At 33.5% G+C, this 12941-nt stretch overlaps 1 long non-coding RNA gene across 4 annotated transcripts in view; it reads left to right on the top strand.

The window, feature by feature from the left end:
* LOC118354260 (uncharacterized) overlaps positions 1–12941 on the top strand; it is a 151054-nt gene that overhangs the window by 72797 nt on the left and 65316 nt on the right. For 3 of the 4 annotated variants that reach the window (XR_004814425.2, XR_007409969.1, XR_004814422.2), the window contains exon 2: positions 10077–10213. This is a non-coding gene — a long non-coding RNA (uncharacterized LOC118354260). Of the gene's footprint in view, positions 1–4862; positions 4979–10076; positions 10214–12941 lie in introns of those variants that run through there. The other variant, XR_004814423.2, reaches the window with a different exon arrangement.

Here is a 12941-nt window from a genome sequence, read left to right as displayed (position 1 = left end):
ATGGTCCAGTTTTATTCTTTTGTGTGTTGCCATCCTGTTTCCCAGCACCATTTGTTGAAGAGACTGTCTTTTCCTCATTGCACACTCTTGCCTCCTTTGTCAAAGATTAATTGTTGGTTTATTTCTGAGCTTTGTAGTATGGTCCACAGATCTACATATGTTATATACTACTTCTGTATCCATTTATTGATGGACTTGTTATTTTCACTTAAGAAGTAAAATTAAGCAAGGCATTTGCTATTTATTTTGTTGCTATAATTGACTTTAAATTTGGAATGTGATTTTATTCAATTTACTACTATGCTGATTGATATCCCAAAGTATATCCATAACCTACAGTAATATTCATGTAGTTATCATTATGAATAGTGGTTGCTGATGTATGTTCATCAAAATTTTCTTAAGAATATGAATCTCTATTATTTGGTCTGATATTTTTAAGAAAATACCACTACAAGGGAAAGAGGGAATAGAAAGGAAAGGAAAAACAAAATCAAATAGCCAGGCATTGCAGGGAATAAGTAAAACGTAAATTGAATGAACATGAGAAGAATTTTTTCCCAGCTGATGTTTGCTAAAAATGCAATACATACATAGACCCCGCAAAGAACACAAATATAGCTTAAAGCTATTAAGAGATGAAATACTACATGAATATTGGTATTATTGCCAAATACAGTACCTTCAAATTCTTTGACTAATTTATGTGTTGACAAGTTATCTCTTCTAAATATATAAAATCACTTACTGCAACCATCAACATAAGAAATTTCCTATAGTTTATAAAAAGTTAAAACATTGGCTTAAAGGAAAATTGGGCAAAGATTCTAAAATAAAATTGTTGTAAATCTTCATTAAGGAAAAATATCACTTAGCATTGGGCTTTATATATAATCATTCAAAATATATATGTTCAATTGAATTAAATTGGATTGAGTTGAAGAAAACCACTTCTATTTTGCTACCTTTCATTTGGGTTCTATTGTAAAAACTCCTGCTATCAGACCTTCTTTTAACTACCCGATAATTCTTTTTCTTCTTCTATGTTTTAGAATTAAAAGAAAAAAATTAGATACAGATTGTTAGCTGAATTTCATCTATTTATTCTTCTTTCTCCATTACATTTTCAACAAAATAACAGTAAGTCCTTGAAGAGCTTTTTTGTTTGGGAAACTATCTCAGGTGTTGATTTAAGGTATTTTTGAAAAGCTTTCTCTTAAATATTTATTTATTTATTTATTTATTTATTTATTTATTTATTTATCTATCTATCTATTCATTTTACTATTTTGATTTGTTTATGTAATAGTTAATAAACAGGCTGGATAACTATTCTTGTTAAGACTGTATAATCAGGTTTAAATATGTAATTTTATAGCATGATTCTGGCTCCCCCTAAAAAACAAGACTCAGAATTACTTTTTTTTTTTTTTGACAAAGCAATTCTGTTTAAAGTATCAACATATACATAAAATTACACAAAATAAAAGTGCACAACTCTGAATTATCATTTTAAAAACCCACATTTCATTTTTAAAATAGATATTCAATTCACCAAGCACCAGTTATTAAAAAGATTTTGCTTTGCAATGTCACCTCTGTTAGCAATCAAATGCATTTATACATGGATTTTCTCTTTTTTCTTTTCCATTTAATTTGGCCTATTTGTTTATCATTGTGTCAGTGCTACTGTCAGACTTTTTAACAAGTTCTTTCTCTTCATTCTTTCTCCAAAATGTCTAGATATTCTTGGTCATTTGTAATTTCATGTAAAACTTTATACCAGCTGATTAATTTTTTTCAGCTGATGATTTCTAAATATATTTGTGTAGTAACTTTGGTAGAGGCTGACTGACCTTTGATAAATTTGAGAGATAATTGACATATTTTCATTATTCACTCTTCCAATCCCTAAGCAACTGTGTTTTCTTATTTAATTTTGTGTGTGTGTGTGTTTTCTTATTTTATGTGGGTTTTTTTCTCATACCAAAATTTTATTGTAATTTTCCACAGTTTTATATATCTCTGTTACATATATTTCTACATGTTAGATGATTTTATGCCATCATAAGCATTATCTATTTTTAAACAATTGTTGGCTGGTATATATAAATAATTTTAATATTTCATTTTGATTTTGTATCTAGAAAACTTACTGAACTCATTTTTAAATTTTAAAATATTAGTAGTTCCATTTGAATTTTCTAAATAAAAAATATTTCACCTGCTCATAGAGAGATTAATTCTTCTTTCCCATTCTTATAACTTTTTTTTTCTTTTCCTTGTCTTTTTTTTACTGGCTAGACTCTCTTGTAGAGTGTTATAGAAATCTCAGAAATATTTTTCAATATTTTATAATTAAGTAAGTTGTTGACAATAGTATTTATTTTTTGTTTATAGTCGCCATCAGAATAAGGATGTTACCCTTTCTTCTCTTACATTGGAATATTAATAATAGTGTTATACTATTAAATGATAAATAATGATAATAACTGTTTTATTTTTATTAATGTAAATTGAATTTTATCAAAATAATTGGCTTCATGCATAGCTACATGGAAACTAGCTGTGGTCCGATGCTTAATGCAATCAATACTGGTTGTTCACAAGGTAAAAATCATTGTCTGATCATAGTGAAGTGCTTCCCAATCATGAGTGCTATTTTGAAGAATCTTGACACTACCTTATCACATTCTACGCTACAACACAAGGCTTTGACTTATCAACCCAAAGGAGTGTTTTGTTATGTCCATTAACCATGTACATTCATCTTAAAGAAGATGATGCTACATATTATTATGTCATATTCCTATAGTCTTCTGGTCAAATCAAGTGAACTATCAGAGGTGCTATTGTTCCTCTCACTATAAATTCCCCTCTAATAATGCTGCTCTCATGGTCTGGGTGTGTACTGTTTGCATCATTTACTCCTGTTTAGTAGACATCCTTTTAAAAGTTTCTGAATTTAATATGCCACTAATTTCTTCAGTATATTTATATTCATGGATGAAATTTGTATAATTTATATTTCTAATATTTGTCTCTTTTTTGTAGCAAGATTATACTAACCTAAAACAAAACAAAAACTTGTTAGGAGATAAGTTAGCTTGTTACATAGGATAGATGGTCTATGCATGGGGACTTAATTTTCTTGTGGACTCTGGTTTAGAAAGGCTATCTTAAATTTTTATTTGATATTAGTTTATTTACACCAGATTTTTTTTTGAGAGGAGTGGTTGCTTTTGATATATTTTTTCCATCCTTTTACTTGCAATCTTTCTTTGTGTCTATATATCTAAGGGTGTCTCTAGTGACAAGTTTTCTATTTTTAAAATAGAAACTTTTTAAAAAGAATTTTTTAATTCTATTTTTTAAAATAAAAGAAATTTCATTTTTTAAAATGCAGTATTTTATATTCATTTTTGAAGAATACTTTATATATAGAATTCTATGCTTGCCATTTTCTTTCAGAAGGTACAAACTTTTTGTTTTCATTTTTTTTTTGAGAATTCAGTTGGTTTAATTTTTTCCTTTTAAAATGTCTTTTTTATTTAGCCGTTTTAAAAATATTTTTATCTTTTTAAAAATCAGTTTTATATTTTATGCTCAGTTGTGCCTTTTGTTATTGTTTTCTTATATATTTGTTTTATTGTGATTGGTATTGTTTTCTTAACATGTGCTTATATACCCTTGTCAATGTTGGAATATTTACTATATCTTTAAATATTGCTTCTGCCCCAAGCTTCCTCTCCTTTTATTCTAAGATTTCAATTGCAAGTACGCTAGAACTTCTCATTCTATTCTTATTCTCTCCTTTGTTTTTCTGTTTTTTTTTCTTTTGTTTTGTTTTTATTCCACACTATACTATATGTATTTTCTTCTGAAATATGTTTCAGTTTACTGATTCTCTCTTCAGGTGTATATGATCTGTTTTGAAATCCAATCTTTAAGTACCTAATTCCAAAATTTCCACTCTTTTAATATCGAATTTTTCTGCTGAAATTTTCCAACATGCATTTTATTTCATTGAAGATATTAAGTATGTTTGGTTAAAAATCAATTTTAAATAACCCTAATTTCTGACACCTGGTGGATCTGTTCCAATTGTCTTTTGGGCCTCTGGGTTTTTAATAAGAGTATTACCTTGTTGCATGCCTGGTTCTGTTTTTAATTGGAGTCTGGAAATATCTATCTATCTATCTATCATCTATCTATCTATCAATCATCTACCTAGATAATTTATTTTAGTTGACACAGAATGCTACATTAGTCTCAGGTGTACAACATATGATTCAGCTTCTCATTTCTATAAATACAGAGAACAAACTGATGGTTGCCAGAGGGAAGAGGGCTGGAGATAGGGGCAAAATAAGGGAAGGAGAGTAGGAGATACAGGCTGCCAGTTCAGGAATGAATAAGTCACAGGAATAAAATGACAACATAGGAAATATAGGTCAGTGATATTGTATGGTTGCAGTGTTGTATGGTTGTAGATGCTAGTTGAGAGGATAGCATAACATATGAAAACTACGTGAAGAAAAACGTACGGATAATGTGCTGACTAGCATAGTGTTATGTTCTTCAAAGAGGATTTACAATTTGATCTTCCAGATGGGTTGAAGTCCCTGGGAAATCCAATTCAATCTTAGTCACTGAGATGACTTGAAGATGGGCTTCTTTGAGCAGGAGAGCTGGCCTATGGCTTGTCCACCTTTACTGCTATGGCAATCCCCCTTAGAATTTGTTCCAGCTTGTGGGAAGGTTATCAGCCCCATCGTGTCCTGGGCATTTGCAGGGTTTTATTCTCCTAATCCTACAAGAATAGCAACAACTCTGTGCACTTTCTCTCCTCTTCTCCTAGATTGGCAGAGAGCCCTGGGAGAATTATTAAGTTGCCTCAAATGTGAAGCTCATGCTTTTGGTATTTCTCCTCAGTTTTTGGTCCCATAATTCTTTACCAACTTCGTTCTCTTATACTGTAAGTCAGTCCCCTTTCTTATGTTTATGCTTTTGTAGCTGTTGCCAACTAGAGAATTGGTTTGACTTATTGTTCTGCACTTACTGAAACTGACAATCCTAAAAACGATGTTCACCTTTTGCACATAGATTTATATAACATCTTAGTATTTTCAGGTTTATGTTAATGAAAAAATTTGCTTAGAGTGCAATTAAATAAAGTTAAAAATTGTTAACAATTTAATAAAATTCTTAGATAATTAAACAGATTCATAAGTAATAATAATAATAATAATAATTCTTTTGCAATTACTTGTGCCAAGCAGTTGTAAATTTTTTATTAGAAATAAATTCTTTAATATTCTTACCTAACATGTTAGTTATAGTCTGTGATTCTCACTTTACTGAGGAAAACTGTAGCCCAGAAAAGTAGAACTAGCATTTTAATTCAGTATTTTGGTTCCCCAGTCATCACACTTTGAGGTATACTCACAGTTTCTGAAAACGATTGACATAACATGAATACACAGACACACATGTTGCACACACACAACACACAAACTGCTGTTTTTAAACTCTAGTAGAGAGGCAGACTATCTAGCAATTGTATAGGACTCCTTTGATAAGACCCGAAGGGGTGCGTGAGACACCCCACAATGTGCCACACTGGCACAAAGTTTATTTCAACCTAAAGGTAATTAAAACTCAGCAGATGCAGGGAAACCTCTCTGCCTCCCCCACAACTGCCTAAATTTACATTGGAAAGTAGAACCTGAAACAGGAATAGAGTTCTAGAGATCACCCCCCATTTACCAAAGGAATACATCTATATAATAGGACAGCCTTGTTTTTTCCAAACATTTCCTTTCACCAAGCTAACTGAGCTTCTCCTCTCTGTATCCTCAGACTCTGCCCTCTCCTTAGCATATATAAACTTCATGTGGCCTCATTGTCTTTAGAATCTCAGCTCTATGTGGACTCCTTGTATGTATGCCTATTAAATTTGATTTTCTTCTATCAATCTATCTCATGTCAATTTGATCCTCAGTCCAGCTAGAAGGACCGTGGGGCAGAGGAAGCTCTTTCTTCCTGCCAGATCAAAATCAGTTCCTCTAAATTATTCACAGTTGGGGAGGGTTAGCTGAACTAGTAGTCACCAACTTCTATCTCCCCTCAAGTGATATTTTCTCGAGGTTCATTCACATGGGACACATCTATCATTATCCTCTCCTGGCCCCTGGGTTATACAAATCTCCCTTGAAAATATCACGATGTCTGTCTATGTGTGAAAAGAAAAAAAAAAAAGCCATTTTTCTTTTTCCTTCATAGTGGATCAGAGGCAAGCTCAGGATTTTCAAAAGGAATTTTTCTAAATATATAGTGAGAATAAAAAGGGACAAACAATGTAGAAAAGGAATCAAAAACTACACAGGCTTAGATAAAAACAGGTTTCTGCTCCTATAGTGTTTACCATAGTTTATTGGGCCAAAAGCCCATGTTCTAGTCCCCAGGAATGTTACACTCCAGCCTCAAATTGCTGGAGCCACTTTGTAGGCAATTTACCTGGCTTCAGGTCCTTCTGCCTCCCTGGTTTTCCCCATAGGGTGAGAGCTGTCTTTCTGCAGGGAGCTGGTCAATTGCCCAATTTGTCCTTTCTATAATAACTGCAAAGAGAAAACATTCCAAACCTGCTGCTGACCTAGGATGCTCCCACTCGGGTCTAGTTTTACTGTGATTGACAGCCCAAAGCCTTCATGAAGAGAGCCACGCAGCATATACAGCAGTAAGAGACTTATTCTCTCACCATGTTGGGGTGAGTGGGGGATGGGGATGGAATATAAGCAGGCAGTGGACTCTGAATCTAAATCTCATCTTCCTGGCTACAGGAGAGCCAAAGTTTCCAATTCACTAGGAATAAGTGGGTCCTGGGGAACTAATATACCAAATTAATTTCATGAGAAAGTAATGTATAAGCCTTAGTGACAATTGTATAATTTTAGCAGAGAAAAATAACTGTGTGATCAAAATGATCACATGCTACCACACTGTTCTCATCAACATGTTCAAAAAGTGACAGTTTTTTTCACCATGTCCTTTTCAGGATATACATGGTTTGAAGCTTCTGACTTTCATGTATGGACAAAATCAATATACTCTTAATATTCCAAGACAGTGTGTGTGTGTGTGTGTGTGTGTGTGTGTGTGTGTGTGTGTGTTTTATTCAGGAAAACATATACCTCTTTTTTTTTTTTTTTTTTTTTTTTTTTTTTAATTAGCAGTGTCTTAGAAAGAAAGTCCATGGATTCCACTATTACAAATCTATTCCAGGCTGCTGCCTGGTATAAAAGAATAGAGAAATTTGTCAACTGTCCAACTAATTATCTCAGTGTATGACAGCCAAACCAAATAATCCCCGTCCCCAGTGAACATTCTGAACTGAATTGTCTAGATAACTCCCATGCAGATTCAATAAAAATTTTGAGGATATAAACATTTCTCTATTTGTTTCATTAATTCATTAATGCATCTACCTCCAAATTGTTCATCCTGGGCTTTCAGAATAACGGTCACAATAAAAAATCCTAAGAGCTAGCGTTTATTGACTGCGTAATATGAGCCAGGCAGTGTGATAAGTGCTTTCTGTGCATTCTCATTTAATTTTACAACAGGCCTATGAGGTAGGCGCTAGCATACCTGGCATCGAATGGAGCAGACCATTCCCAAATATCTCTTTAACTTTATCTGTGTAAACAGCTTTGCACATATATTACGCAAATAAAATTTCCAATGCACGATATGTGGGTTCTTTGCGACTCAGTGTTTTTCCTTTCTCTCAAAAGCAAATGAATTTCCTTTTAGTCATCTTTTTGGCATTTTTCTGATTCTCATATCCTATGCTTTACTCTGATTGCTATCTTGAGTACAATGCCTGTCCCTGATGTTGAACGATGCTGAGAATCATGAATTTATATGTGATATTCAGAATGTTGCATAAAATGTTATTCTCTTATATTTCATGGAAATTGCTATTTCTGTTAACATTTAAGAAATGAAACAAGTTATGTATAATAATGTCTTGTTGTGATGGATTCCTCACACCTGGAGAGATAAAGGAGTGAGGCATATAGAATGTGTGGCATGCAAATGGTTACTTTTTAAGTGGTATCAAGTGTTGGATAGGAATGAACCATTGAGGAATACAGTTTCCCTACAAGTTAAAAGACACCTAGGCACAGAGAATCCTAATTTATTAAAATTAATGAGTAACAGATGGCTGTTAAATGCCCAAACAAGTTGTTAATAGAATACTTTAAAAATGATGCAGTGGTGGTTGCATGCCATTGTAGCCTGTTGGAAAATTATTATCTATAAGATGTTCTTTATTTTAATGGAAAATCCTACAGCATTAAACAATGTTTCGAGTGCCGGGCCTGGATGGAAATCCTGATTTTAATGATTATTGGCTTTGTGACCTTGGGAAAGGTATTCACTCTTTCTAATTGCAGAAGATAATAATGCATCTCTCCTCTGCCTAACATCCTTAATCTGTTTCAGGGAAACAGGGTTTACTGCTAGTGTCATCATGGAAAACATTGTTTCTTCTTCCTCAGGCATTCTATTGCTGGATCTCTCTAGAAAAATTCATCCTAAAAGTAAAGTGTTTTTACAGAAGCAATTAAAAAAGTAAATTGTATTACAGGAACAAGATACCTTAGTTTTCACCTTGGTAGGGGAAGCAGAGGAAATATAACTGGCTAGACCCCAGGACCTGGCCTTTACTCTCCACCCACTTGTACTCACTGTCTTTTGTCTTGGGCTTTTCCTTAAGCTCTTCTTTCCAGCTTATCTCTTAACTCAGGCAATGGAATGTGAAACTACCTATCAGGTGATGGTGACTGCCCTGACAAGACCACACTAAGGGCCCAGATCACCCAGAGCTGTTGAGCTAAACCCCTGACTCCTGCCTTTGCAGGTAGACCATGGAGTGAACCTCTGGAATGAATAGCAATTGCCTGTACTTCACTATAATACTAAAATCTCTACCCAAGTAAGAGCCTCAGCCTCATTTACATAACATACGATGGATATAGAGGCATGTTTCCTTAAACCTCATGTCCGACCTTATGCCCACCTCTACATGTGAGATAAGGATTCTCTAAATATTCATCAAAACCCTAAACAAAAGAAACCTACTCACCTTCTCTGGAAAGTCAATGGCTTTGGAAGCCATTCCCCATGATCTCCTTATTTGCTGCAAATAAAAGTTTCCTTTGTATGTCAATTCAACCTGATGCAGTTTCTTACTCACCAACGAATAAACTCACTTTGGTTAGGGGCAGGAAGAGAGAGACTGAAGAAAGGCCAATAGCAGGGCTGTTTATTCAGGGCCTCACATACTAGGGATCCTTAAACTGTGTTTCTGTTGGCTTCTCCATCTTTCAGATGAACAAGTAGAAGTCTTGATATAAATACTGAAATCTGGGGTGCCTGAGTGGCACAACTGGTTAAGCATCTGACTCTTGATTTTGGCTCAGGGTCATGATCTCAGGCTCCTGATCATGCCCCCTACTAGGGCTCTATGCTCAGTGAGGAGCCTGCTTGAGACTTTCTCTTCTTCTCTCTCTCTTTCTCTCTCATAAGTAAGTAAGTAAGTAAGTAAATAAATAAATAAATACTGATATCTATGAATTCTTAGCTAAGTCTGTAAATAGGAGAACAAATCAAGAGATGACTTAACAAATTGGGCAACTTCAAAATGCCTAAACTAGCAAAAAAAAAAAAAAAAAGAAAGAAAGAAAGAAAGAAAGAAAGAAATGTATGACTAAGATTAAAGAATTGTAAATCAAATGAGCAAAATAACTCCAACCCTGTGAACATTTTCAAGTGCACTTATTTTCTTTTCAGGAGAAGTTCAATCAATGTAAATCCAATTATATATTAGGTAGGCTCTTTCTATGCTCTTGGCAGTCATTTGAATACTGAAGACTATTGATGTTACTATACCATATTGCCAATATTTACATCATATTTTCATGTTAAACTGCAGTTAGATAGCATCTTTAAGGTCTTGGGTTTGAGGTGAAAAGGAACAGAGGAATTAATCTATTTTTCATTTTCAGTAAATATATTCAGAGCACTGTGGAGTCAAAAGTTTGTCGTGGATTAAGAGAGTTGAAATTTGAAGATGGGAAAAAATGCAGGAATTTAGGAAGGTGCGGAGCAACACTGATGTAAGAAGTATGTAATACAGATGGAGGTAAAATTCTGGATTTTTAGCATTTATGAACAGAAGTGGCTCATAGATGAATAAGTGGATAAAAATGCTGAGATTTCTAATTACTGATTTACATCTTTATATTGTGGTCATTTAAAAATCTTGGTAGAGGTGTCCTTATAAGGTATATCTCCATATTTTTGTGTTTTTAAAACTTATTTCTCTCACATCGAGTTTCCTGGGGATTCACCATGAAAGCATTTTATTCTCTGTGGAAACATTACAGCACTGTGAGTAATGCCATGGAACCAAAAGCTTGTTTAATTGGCAGTGGAAAGAAGCCATTTAACAGGTACCAAATCAAGTCTTTCAGGTATAATATGAAACCAAGGGAAATAACTAAAATCTTTGAATAGGATGATATTTCCCAGTGTGTTAGTATTTTTATTTTTCCCTTTAGTCTTTCTTTTTAAACACCTGAATCTAATTTATATCATTCAGATTAAAACATGCAAAGTTTGAGTGGAAGAATTTATTTTCAGGGGTGCTTGGCTGGTTCAGTCCATGGAGCACCTGACTTGATCTCAGGGTTGCAGGTTCAACCCCACACTGGGTATAGAAATTACTTAAAAATAGAATCTTTTTAAAATATATTTTCATAATAAATCAAAGTCTGATAAATAATTGAAAGAATAGATGCATATATGCTTTAGCTTCTTTCTAGAACACATTCAATCAGTGCCTAACTATAAATAGTCACTCTTGGATTATAAAACCTGAAAGTTTATGAGATAATAAGATTCTACATCTCCAATTATTTTTGGAAATGGAAAGACAAAAAAGGAAAAGAAAGATAATCATATGATTGCTTTTTCTTATTCATCCATTATAAAAATATTTGTTAAGGAATTAAAATACACCAGATTCTATGTTAGGTGAAGAATAGAGATTAAATAACAAACAAGACAGTTACTGTCTTGATATTATAAATTTTTTGCCTGATCAAAGCATCAAGATAAAGGTATTGTGGGAATAAATCATAAAATATTAAAGAAGTGAGGAAGAAAGCATGCATAATTTCTCCCAAAAATGAAAAAAAAAAATACAGGCGACCAAAATTCTAAGTAAAACAGAAGAAAAAGAAACTGCATGGTGAATATAAAGCAAACTCTAATATGGTGTGATTTCCAAATATTAGGGAATGGAGAGAACATTTGTCACATAGCAAGTGCTCAACAACTCTTTGATGAATGAAAGAATTAATTCATATAATGTTTTCTTTAGAAAAACATATGTGCCCTGCATTTTAGACTCATTATTTTTGAGTAGCACAGGAACTGTAAAATTAGAATCATTGGAAACAATTTGTACCCAAACATATAATTGGCTCAACACTAACAATATTTATATAGTATGAGCAATATAGGTAGCTTTCTATGTAAAAACTCTTGAATGAACCTTCAAAAACAGCATGGAAGATAAACTTCGAGAATGTACATGTGATCTGTCTTGAAAATGTTAAACTTGCAGTACCTGGGTGGCTCAGTATTTTGGGTGTCCAACTCTTGATTTTGGCTCAGGTCATTATCTCAGAACGGTGAGAATGAGCCTCATGCTAGGTTCCGCGCTGGGCATGGAGCCTGTTTGGGAATTCTCTCTCTCTCCCTAATTCCTGCTCTGCCACCGCCCACTCATGCTCTCTCTCTCTCTCTCTCTCTCTCTCTCTCTCTTCTGCATCGTCTATGCAGAAAATCAACAGGGGAACAATAGCCTTGACACACTGGACCACAGGGACTCAACAGATATAGTCTGAACATTTCTTCCTAAAGCAGAATACACATTCCTTTCAAGTGCACATGGGACATTCTCCAGAGCAGATCATATCATGGGCCACAAATCAGCCCTCAACAGGTACAACAGGTACAAGAAGGTTGATATCACACCCTGTACATGTTCGACCATGACGCTATGAAACTCGAAGTCGACAGTAAGAAAAAATTTGGACAGACCAAAAATACGTGGAGATTATGAACATCCTACTAGAGATTTTCTCTAGGGAAAGAAAAAAAAAAAGAAAATGTAAATGTTAGGCTTTCTAGGCCAGGACTTTCTGTCCCAATTACTGTGTATATGTAAATATATATATCCCAATTACAGTGTATATGTAAATATATAAGTGAGAGATATTTAGAATTGAAAGTGGAGAGTGTGAAGAACTGAATAGGTATTGGAATATTCAGCTTACAAATTTTAACTTATAGTACAAAACATAAAAAAATTCTGTATTTGATGATTACTTTATCAAGGATATCTACTGATTTAAAAATATATACCTAAATAATTTTAATAAAATAAAAATGAATTGTAGAAATTTCAGAAAATACAGAAGAATGTACAAAAAAAAAGACATAAAAATCACTTTGTGATCCCCTAAGTCAAAGATTACTATTGCTAACTTTTGAGTTTATTTTCTAATAGTTAAGCATATAAATATATTTGGTTCCCAAACCTGTAATTGTGCTTGCATATTATTTTTTCCAATGCCAAAATTACATCAAATATTACCTCAAAATATTTCCTCTTTGTCAGATATTTTGCATTTTAATGCCAGTTTAGTTTAGGTTATGATACAGATACATGTATTCAACTATTCTTCTTCTTTTAAAAAGAATAATTTATTTATTTGAGAGAGAGAGTGAGTATAAGAAGGGGGAAGGGGCTGTGGGAGAGGGAAAAGCAGACTTCCCTCTGAGCAGAGAGCCAGACCTGG

Source organism: Canis lupus, chromosome 3 (genome assembly GCF_003254725.2).
Source record: "Canis lupus dingo isolate Sandy chromosome 3, ASM325472v2, whole genome shotgun sequence".
NCBI classification, from domain to species: Eukaryota; Metazoa; Chordata; class Mammalia; order Carnivora; family Canidae; genus Canis; species Canis lupus.
This window is presented reverse-complemented; position numbering and strand designations above follow the sequence as displayed.